General features: G+C 47.5%; 1 pseudogene; it reads right to left on the reverse strand.

Annotated features, from left to right (window-relative positions):
- Positions 1–7,372, reverse strand: part of LOC115117689 (probable G-protein coupled receptor 142) — a 26,169-nt pseudogene extending 18,797 nt beyond the window's left edge.
- Positions 7,373–10,712: the final 3,340 nt, after the last annotated feature.

The raw sequence follows: 10,712 nt of genomic DNA on the forward strand, positions 1-10,712 counted from the left end.
AGTCCCCTCTCAGCCTACCATTGACTATGTACAGACCCAGTGTTCCACAGAGCTGTAGGTGTACCTACCAAAAGAGTCCCCTCTCAGCCTACCATTGACTATGTACAGACCCAGTGTTCCACAGAGCTGTAGGTGTACCGACCAAAAGAGTCCCCTCTCAGCCTACCATTGACTATGTACAGACCCAGTGTTCCACAGAGCTGTAGGTGTACCTACCAAAAGAGTCCCCTCTCAGCCTACCATTGACTATGTACAGACCCAGTGTTCCACAGAGCTGTAGGTGTACCGACCAAAAGAGTCCCCTCTCAGCCTACCATTGACTATGTACAGACCCAGTGTTCCACAGAGCTGTAGGTGGACCTACCTAAAGAGTCCCCTCTCAGCCAACCATTGACTATGTACAGACCCAGTGTTCCACAGAGCTGTAGGTGTACCCACCTAAAGAGTCCCCTCTCAGCCTACCATTGACTATGTACAGACCCAGTGTTCCACAGAGCTGTAGGTGTACCTACCAAAAGAGTCCCCTCTCAGCCTACCATTGACTATGTACAGACCCAGTGTTCCACAGAGCTGTAGGTGTACCTACCAAAAGAGTCCCCTCTCAGCCTACCATTGACTATGTACAGACCCAGTGTTCCACAGAGCTGTAGGTGTACCTACCAAAAGAGTCCCCTCTCAGCCTACCATTGACTATGTACAGACCCAGTGTTCCACAGAGCTGTAGGTGGACCTACCAAAAGAGTCCCCTCTCAGCCTACCATTGACTATGTACAGACCCAGTGTTCCACAGAGCTGTAGGTGTACCGACCAAAAGAGTCCCCTCTCAGCCTACCATTGACTATGTACAGACCCAGTGTTCCACAGAGCTGTAGGTGGACCTACCTAAAGAGTCCCCTCTCAGCCTACCATTGACTATGTACAGACCCAGTGTTCCACAGAGCTGTAGGTGGACCTACCGAAAGAGTCCCCTCTCAGCCTACCATTGACTATGTACAGACCCAGTGTTCCACAGAGTTTCACGAGCTGTACTCCATTTTTGTTTTTCACTTTGTCATAGTTGTTTCTGTGGGGGTATTTGGGGGGAGGCAAAGGTTGTTGCTTCCTGGTCGGTGTTTATCCCCACGACTGTTAATAGTGTCTTGTTCTTCTGTTGTTTCACCATTCAGGTCTCCACAGACCAGTACGTTGCCTTGGGCCTGAATTTCCCCCTCTAGAATGGAGAAACTCTCTTCATTGAAGTAGGGTGACTGAGGGGGGAATGTATGTGGCACAGAGGAAGATGTTTTTATCTGTCAAGATAGTCTCCTTGTTGATTCTTAACCAGATAAAGAATTCTCCTGTTTTGATCAATTCAATTTAATTAATTAGTTCAGATTTATACCATATTAGCATTCCCGCTGAGTCTCTGCCCTGTGTGATTCCTTTTCATTTAGTGGATGGTAGGATGATCTCCCTATAACCTAGTGGACAGCCAGTGGATGGTAGGATGATCTCCCTATAACCTAGTGGACAGCCAGTGGATGGTATGATTATCTCCCTATAACCTAGTGGACAGCCAGTGGATGGTATGATTATCTCCCTATAACCTAGTGGACAGCCAGTGGATGGTATGATTATCTCCCTATAACCTAGTGGACAGCCAGTGGATGGTATGATTATCTCCCTATAACCTAGTGGACAGCCAGTGGATGGTATGATTCTCTCCCTATAACCTAGTGGACAGCCAGTGGATGGTATGATTCTCTCCCTATAACCTAGTGGACAGCCAGTGGATGGTAGGATTATCTCCCTATAACCTAGTGGACAGCCAGTGGATGGTATGATTATCTCCCTATAACCTAGTGGACAGCCAGTGGATGGTATGATTATCTCCCTATAACCTAGTGGACAGCCAGTGGATGGTATGATTATCTCCCTATAACCTAGTGGACAGCCAGTGGATGGTAGGATGATCTCCCTATAACCTAGTGGACAGCCAGTGGATGGTAGGATTATCTCCCTATAACCTAGTGGACAGCCAGTGGATGGTAGGATTATCTCCCTATAACCTAGTGGACAGCCAGTGGATGGTATGATGATCTCCCTATAACCTAGTGGACAGCCAGTGGATGGTAGGATTATCTCCCTATAACCTACTGGACAGGCAGTGGATGGTATGATGATCTCCCTATAACCTAGTGGACAGCCAGTGGATGGTATGATTATCTCCCTATAACCTAGTGGACAGCCAGTGGATGGTATGATTATCTCCCTATAACCTAGTGGACAGCCAGTGGATGGTATGATTATCTCCCTATAACCTAGTGGACAGCCAGTGGATGGTAGGATGATCTCCCTATAACCTAGTGGACAGCCAGTGGATGGTATGATTCTCTCCCTATAACCTAGTGGACAGCCAGTGGATGGTATGATTCTCTCCCTATAACCTAGTGGACAGCCAGTGGATGGTAGGATTATCTCCCTATAACCTAGTGGACAGCCAGTGGATGGTAGGAGTATCTCCCTATAACCTAGTGGACAGCCAGTGGATGGTATGATTATCTCCCTATAACCTAGTGGACAGCCAGTGGATGGTAGGAGTATCTCCCTATAACCTAGTGGACAGCCAGTGGATGGTATGATTCTCTCCCTATAACCTAGTGGACAGCCAGTGTGTCACGGTTTTCATGTGGTGAAGGAGAGTCGGACCAAACTGCAGCGTGTCGATTGCGATTCATCTTTATTAGACAAACGTAAAACACGACAAAACACTAACACTACAAAAACAATAAACGAAACGAAAACAGCCTATACATGTGTCTACTAACCTCTAACAAGGACATCAAGACACACAGGACAATCACCCACACCAAACTCAAAGAATATGGCTGCCTAAATATGGTTCCCAATCAGAGTCAACAATAAACACCTGCCTCTGATTGAGAACCACTTCAGACAGCCATAGACTTATCTAGAACACCCCACTAGCTACCATCCCCCATATATACACACCACATACAAAAACCCATGCCACACCCTGGCCTGACCCAATAATTAAAGATAAACACAAAATACTTCGACCAGGGCGTGACACAGTGGATGGTAGGATTCTCTCCCTATAACCTAGTGGACAGCCAGTGGATGGTATGATTATCTCCCTATAACCTAGTGGACAGCCAGTGGATGGTATGATTATCTCCCTATAACCTAGTGGACAGCCAGTGGATGGTATGATTATCTCCCTATAACCTAGTGGACAGCCAGTGGATGGTATGATTATCTCCCTATAACCTAGTGGACAGCCAGTGGATGGTATGATTATCTCCCTATAACCTAGTGGACAGCCAGTGGATGGTATGATTATCTCCCTATAACCTAGTGGACAGCCAGTGGATGGTAGGATGATCTCCCTATAACCTAGTGGACAGCCAGTGGATGGTATGATTATCTCCCTATAACCTAGTGGATGGTATGATTATCTCCCTATAACCTAGTGGACAGCCAGTGGATGGTAGGATGATCTCCCTATAACCTAGTGGACAGCCAGTGGATGGTAGGATTATCTCCCTATAACCTAGTGGATGGTATGATTATCTGCCTATAACCTAGTGGACAGCCAGTGGATGGTATGATTATCTCCCTATAACCTAGTGGACAGCCAGTGGATGGTATGATTATCTCCCTATAACCTAGTGGACAGCCAGTGGATGGTATGATTATCTCCTATAACCTAGTGGACAGCCAGTGGATGGTATGATTATCTCCCTATAACCTAGTGGACAGCCAGTGGATGGTATGATTATCTCCCTATAACCTAGTGGACAGCCAGTGGATGGTATGATTATCTCCTATAACCTAGTGGACAGCCAGTGGATGGTATGATTATCTCCCTATAACCTAGTGGACAGCCAGTGGATGGTATGATTATCTCCCTATAACCTAGTGGACAGCCAGTGGATGGTAGGATGATCTCCCTATAACCTAGTGGACAGCCAGTGGATGGTATGATTATCTCCCTATAACCTAGTGGATGGTATGATTATCTCCCTATAACCTAGTGGACAGCCAGTGGATGGTAGGATGATCTCCCTATAACCTAGTGGACAGCCAGTGGATGGTAGGATTATCTCCCTATAACCTAGTGGATGGTATGATTATCTGCCTATAACCTAGTGGACAGCCAGTGGATGGTATGATTATCTCCCTATAACCTAGTGGACAGCCAGTGGATGGTATGATTATCTCCCTATAACCTAGTGGACAGCCAGTGGATGGTATGATTATCTCCCTATAACCTAGTGGACAGCCAGTGGATGGTATGATTATCTCCCTATAACCTAGTGGACAGCCAGTGGATGGTATGATGATCTCCCTATAACCTAGTGGACAGCCAGTGGATGGTAGGATTATCTCCCTATAACCTAGTGGACAGCCAGTGGATGGTATGATTATCTCCCTATAACCTAGTGTACAGCCAGTGGATGGTAGGATTATCTCCCTATAACCTAGTGGACAGCCAGTGGATGGTAGGATTATCTCCCTATAACCTAGTGGACAGCCAGTGGATGGTAGGATTATCTCCCTATAACCTAGTGGACAGCCAGTGGATGGTAGGATTATCTCCCTATAACCTAGTGGACAGCAAGTGGATGGTATGATTATCTCCCTATAACCTAGTGGACAGCAAGTGGATGGTATGATTATCTCCCTATAACCTACTGGACAGCCAGTGGATGGTATGATTATCTCCCTATAACCTAGTGGACAGCCAGTGGATGGTATGATTATCTCCCTATAACCTAGTGGACAGCCAGTGGATGGTATGATTATCTCCCTATAACCTAGTGGACAGCCAGTGGATGGTATGATTATCTCCCTATAACCTAGTGGACAGCCAGTGGATGGTATGATTATCTCCCTATAACCTAGTGGACAGCCAGTGGATGGTATGATTATCTCCCTATAACCTAGTGGACAGCCAGTGGATGGTAGGATGATCTCCCTATAACCTAGTGGACAGCCAGTGGATGGTATGATTATCTCCCTATAACCTAGTGGATGGTATGATTATCTCCCTATAACCTAGTGGACAGCCAGTGGATGGTAGGATGATCTCCCTATAACCTAGTGGACAGCCAGTGGATGGTAGGATTATCTCCCTATAACCTAGTGGATGGTATGATTATCTGCCTATAACCTAGTGGACAGCCAGTGGATGGTATGATTATCTCCCTATAACCTAGTGGACAGCCAGTGGATGGTATGATTATCTCCCTATAACCTAGTGGACAGCCAGTGGATGGTATGATTATCTCCCTATAACCTAGTGGACAGCCAGTGGATGGTATGATTATCTCCCTATAACCTAGTGGACAGCCAGTGGATGGTATGATGATCTCCCTATAACCTAGTGGACAGCCAGTGGATGGTAGGATTATCTCCCTATAACCTAGTGGACAGCCAGTGGATGGTATGATTATCTCCCTATAACCTAGTGTACAGCCAGTGGATGGTAGGATTATCTCCCTATAACCTAGTGGACAGCCAGTGGATGGTAGGATTATCTCCTATAACCTAGTGGACAGCCAGTGGATGGTAGGATTATCTCCCTATAACCTAGTGGACAGCCAGTGGATGGTAGGATTATCTCCCTATAACCTAGTGGACAGCAAGTGGATGGTATGATTATCTCCCTATAACCTAGTGGACAGCAAGTGGATGGTATGATTATCTCCCTATAACCTACTGGACAGCCAGTGGATGGTATGATTATCTCCCTATAACCTAGTGGACAGCCAGTGGATGGTATGATTATCTCCCTATAACCTAGTGGACAGCCAGTGGATGGTATGATTATCTCCCTATAACCTAGTGGACAGCCAGTGGATGGTATGATGATCTTCCTATAACCTAGTGGACAGCCAGTGGATGGTAGGATTATCTCCCTATAACCTAGTGGACAGCCAGTGGATGGTAGGATTATCTCCCTATAACCTAGTGGACAGCCAGTGGATGGTATGATGATCTCCCTATAACCTAGTGGACAGCCAGTGGATGGTAGGATTATCTCCCTATAACCTACTGGACAGCCAGTGGATGGTATGATGATCTCCCTATAACCTAGTGGACAGCCAGTGGATGGTAGGATTATCTCCCTATAACCTACTGGACAGCCAGTGGATGGTATGATTATCTCCCTATAACCTAGTGGACAGCCAGTGGATGGTATGATTATCTCCCTATAACCTAGTGGACAGCCAGTGGATGGTAGGATTATCTCCCTATAACCTAGTGGACAGCAAGGGGAAACATCACCTCTGCACCATGTTTCCTGTAGTACTACAATATCAACATCAGCAATTACTTTCAGGAAGTCTGGGATTCTGCTCTGTAGCCCAAAAGCTGTTTCCAACATGCAACGTTAAAAGATTTCATCACTTTTTTTTCTTTACCTTCAAAATGAGACAAACACTCACAATCCAACAAGAACTATTAAAATATGATTTTTTAATTATAGTAAACTCTTATTATGCAAATGCGATTAGTTTATCATTTGTGTCGTGCCACTTGGGTGGATGTAGTGCGAGGACGGTGGAGTTCTTGTGCTCATCTTACCATGACCCCCGGCCTATCACATGTGAGCATCCATGACCCTCGGCCTATCACATGTGAGCATAGTAGACTCAGCATTTGTTTAATGTCACTAATTTGGTTGGTGGGGGTTGGGCCAGTTGCTCCTCTCACAGCCTGTGCGTAGCTCTGCTTGCTGGGCTGTGGCTTCTCCAAGTGTGGCCTGCGGTGGGGGGCAGGTGGGGTGGGAGGCCTCGTCTGGGTGGCTCTAAAGCTGGTCTGGGGTGGTCTGTGCTGCGCTGGCTGTGGTGGGCATTGAGGTTGGTGGTGCTGTGGTCGTGGCTGGGGGGTCCAGGGTGCTGGTCTGGGGTGTTGGTGATCTTGGCGGGGTGGAGATTGCTCCGCTGTTCCTGGGTTGAGAGGTCGGGTTGTGGTTTAAAGCGACATCCTTGAGAGTCTTGGCAAGGATGGGGACTGTCTCCCTGTAGAGGTGAACATGGTCATAGAGACAGTCCAGATCGAGGGTGGGATGGGGGGCCAGGTGTACATTGGGTCGCAGGGCACAGTCCCGGGATAGGCTGGCGTTTATTCTTTGGATTGTGGCAGGGTGGAAGTCCTTCCTCTGTGGAAGCGTTGACACCACGATTCTTGAGTTGGGGAAGATTGCGGAGGCCTTCTCGATCACTCCCCGTAGTGAAGTCGCCACCCTCTCCTGCTGAGCACGCAGGTCCTTGCTTCCGGTATGTATGATTATGTGGCTTGGCGACGCGAGATGGGCCTTATCAAGCAGCTCCATGGCACTCTGCGTTGTTGGGCACCACATCCTTTCTCGTTTTGTGTCGAGGGAAACGTTTCTTCTCCTGAACAAACATCCCATTTGAGTCCATCAACAGGACGATGTCAGCCAGTGTTTCTTCTGGACTGGGGGGCAGAGGGGGCTGGTGGGTGGTTATAGCTGGGGTGTGGCTGGTCTGTGCCGGTGCCGCTGTCAGTTGGAGGCTGTTCTGTGGGCTGGGGAGGAAGGGTGCAGCAGGCAGGGCTGGCTGGTTGATCTGGGCTCCTCTGCTGTGTGAGGACAGGTCATAGAGTGGTGATCTAGCTGCTCCTGCAGCCTGTCCTCTGTTCTCTTTCTCTCCTGTAGCTCCTCTCTTAGTGTGGTCAGATCGTTATTACTCTTCTGCCTGTCTTTTTGGAGCTCTCTCACCTCCTTTGTTAGATAAGCAAGCTCTCTCTTGAGTCCGTCTCTCTCTTGCTGAACCTCTTTTCAGCTGTGTTGAAAGGCTGCTGTCCTGCTCTGTCCTCACCTTGGTTAGGAGCTCCTCTAAGGTGTGGTTGTCTGATTGCTGTTTGCTCACGCTCTCCCTCAGCAGGACCACCTCCCCCTTCAGTTTGGTGAACTCATCCCTCATGGCAGCCATGGTGGTGAGGAGGGCCTGAGCCTGCTCTGCACTGGGGCGTGTCCTCCCCTATGATGGGAAGAGAGGTGCTGGATGTGCCTTTTTGGATGGGGATAGTAGGGGTGAGGGCGGTGCTGGTGGAGTTTGTCTTGTGGGAGAGAATGTCACTGGTGGTGTCCTTCTCTCTCTCTGCTCTCTCCTTAATGGTCTGAAAGTCTGTTTCAAACAGCCTAATGTTACCTTGCACCATGAGAGTCCCAGTCTTGTAGAGGTTGATTGTTATCGTGGTGCTGTCAGGGTCGTCTGTCTCTTTGACTTTCAGCTTCCACCCATTACAGATTCCCTCTGCAGCAGAGTGCTGCATTTGGCTGGTCAGTGAGGAAGATGAGATTACTCACGTCACCGCTTTTGTAGAGGTGTGCAAAAAGGGTTTCTGGCCTCCCCTTTAGTAGTTTCTGTTTAAAAGCTTTCCTCGTTGTGTCATTTTTGGCCACTGGAGGGTAGAGAATGGATTCAGTGCTCAGGGGGACATGGTGCCTGTGGGCTCTGCTGCTGCCGCTGCTGCTCTGTTCTGCTGCCATGTTGCCATGGCAACCGATTTGTTTGTCTGCTGCTGTTGTTAGCTAGCGCTAATTTAGTTCAATAACCAGCAAAATGAGTGACAAATCTTTACACAAAAAAAAACTGAAGATCTGTTTAAAGTTAGAGTCCGTGCTCCTTTCTGGTTTACTCACTCAGTTTGGTCGTTTGATGTAGTTGTATTAACTCCCCTTGCTAGGTTTGTTCTAGCTCGTTTCCTCTGGCTAGCTTGTTAGTCTGCTGGCTAGTTCTTTGTTGTGTAGCTAGCTAGCTAGCTAGAGTCAAAACCTCTTAACTTGAGACGCAAAGTTACTTTTTTTCTATTCTGAATTAATAGAGTTGTTGTTCATCACTTCTTGTCTGGAATTCTTTTTCGATTAGAGTGTTTATCTCATTCTAAAAACAAAAAAATATTAAATATATCAGGAGCTCATGTTGAGCATGACTCTCTCTCTCTCTCGCTCTCTCGCACCTGTCACTCGCACCTCTCTCGCTCTCTCGCACCTCTCTCGCTCTCTCGCACCTCTCTCTCGCTCTCTCGCACCTCTCTCGCTCTCTCTCACTCGCACCTCTCTCTCCCTATCGCATACCTCTCTCTCCCTCTCGCGTACCTCTCTCCCTCCCTCTCACGTACCTCTCTCTTTCTTTCCCTCTCTCTCTTTCCCTCTCTCTCGCACATCTCTCTCTCTCGCACCTCTCTCTGCTCTGGGCTATATGCTATAGGAGTTCTACACTATACAGTTTATTAGGTACACCCATCTAGTACCAGGTCGGACCCCCCTGTAGCCAAGAAGGGATGCACCTGGTCAGCAAAAATGTTTAACGTTGTTCAATTGGTATTAAGGGACCTAACGTGTGCCAGGAAAACATTCCTCACACCATTACACCATCGCCACCAGCCTGTACAGATGACACCAGGTAGGATGCAGAATTGCGCCAAATCCTGACTCTGCAATCAGCATGACGCAACAGGAACCGGGATTTGTCGGACCAGGCAATGTTTTTCCACACCTCAGTTGTCCAGTGTTGGGGGTCGCGTGCCCACTGGAGCTGCTGCTTCTTGTTTTTAGCTGATAGGAGTGGAACTCGGTGTGGTTGTCTAGTGCAATAGCTTGACGAGGATGACGAATGCATGACGAGATGTCGCTCTGCACACCACTGTTGTGCTGCGCTGTTATTGGCCCGTTTGGGGCCTGTTAGCCCTTCTCCTTTGACCTCTCTTATCAATGAGCTTTTATCGCCCACAAGACTGCCGCTGTCTGGCTGATTTTTGTTTGTAGCACCATTCTTAGTAAACCCTGGACACTGCCATGCGTAGAAAGCCCAGGAGGCTGGCCGTTTCTGAGATACTGGAATGCTCAAACCACGCTCAAAGTCCCTTAGGTCACTCGTTTTGTCCATTCTAACTTCAATGGAACAGTAACTGAATGCCTCGATGCCTGTCTACCTGGTTTATATAGCAAGCCACGACCACGTGACTCACTGCCTGTAGGAGCAAACCTTTTCATGAACGGGGTGGTGTACCTCATAAACTGGCTACTGAGTCTATTTCAGTACAGTATGTCGCCAGTGGTTTTGCAGATCAGAGATGCGTACTTAGCTATTTTAATGAAGGATAAAAAGACTAATCAAAAGTTATTGGTCGCATATTTAGCAGATGTATGAATATATGTGTGTGTGTGTGTGTGTGTGTGTGTGTGTGTGTGTGTGTGTGTGTGTGTGTATACAGTCATATACAGTCATGGCCAAAGGTTTTGAGAATGACACAAATATAAATTTTCACAAAGTCTGCTGCCTCAGTTTGTATGATGGCAATTTGCATATACTCCATGATGCTATGAAGAGTGATCAGATGAATTGCAATTAATTGCATAGTCCCTCTTTGCCATGCAAATGAACCCCCCCTCCCAATTCCACTGCATTTCAGCCCTGCTACAAAAGGACCAGCTGACATCATGTCAGTCATTCTCTCATTAACACAGGTGTGAGTTTTAACAAGGACAAGGCTGGCGATCACTCTGTCATGCTGATTGAGTTCGAAAAACAGACTGGAAGCTTCAAAAGGAGGGTGGTGCTTGGAATCATTGTTCTTCCTCTGTCAATCATGGTTACCTGCAAGGAAACATGTGCCGTCATCATTACTTTGCACAAAAAGGGCTTCACAGGCAAGGATATTGCTGCAAGTAA

Source organism: Oncorhynchus nerka, linkage group LG16 (genome assembly GCF_034236695.1).
Source record: "Oncorhynchus nerka isolate Pitt River linkage group LG16, Oner_Uvic_2.0, whole genome shotgun sequence".
Taxonomy (NCBI): Eukaryota; Metazoa; Chordata; class Actinopteri; order Salmoniformes; family Salmonidae; genus Oncorhynchus; species Oncorhynchus nerka.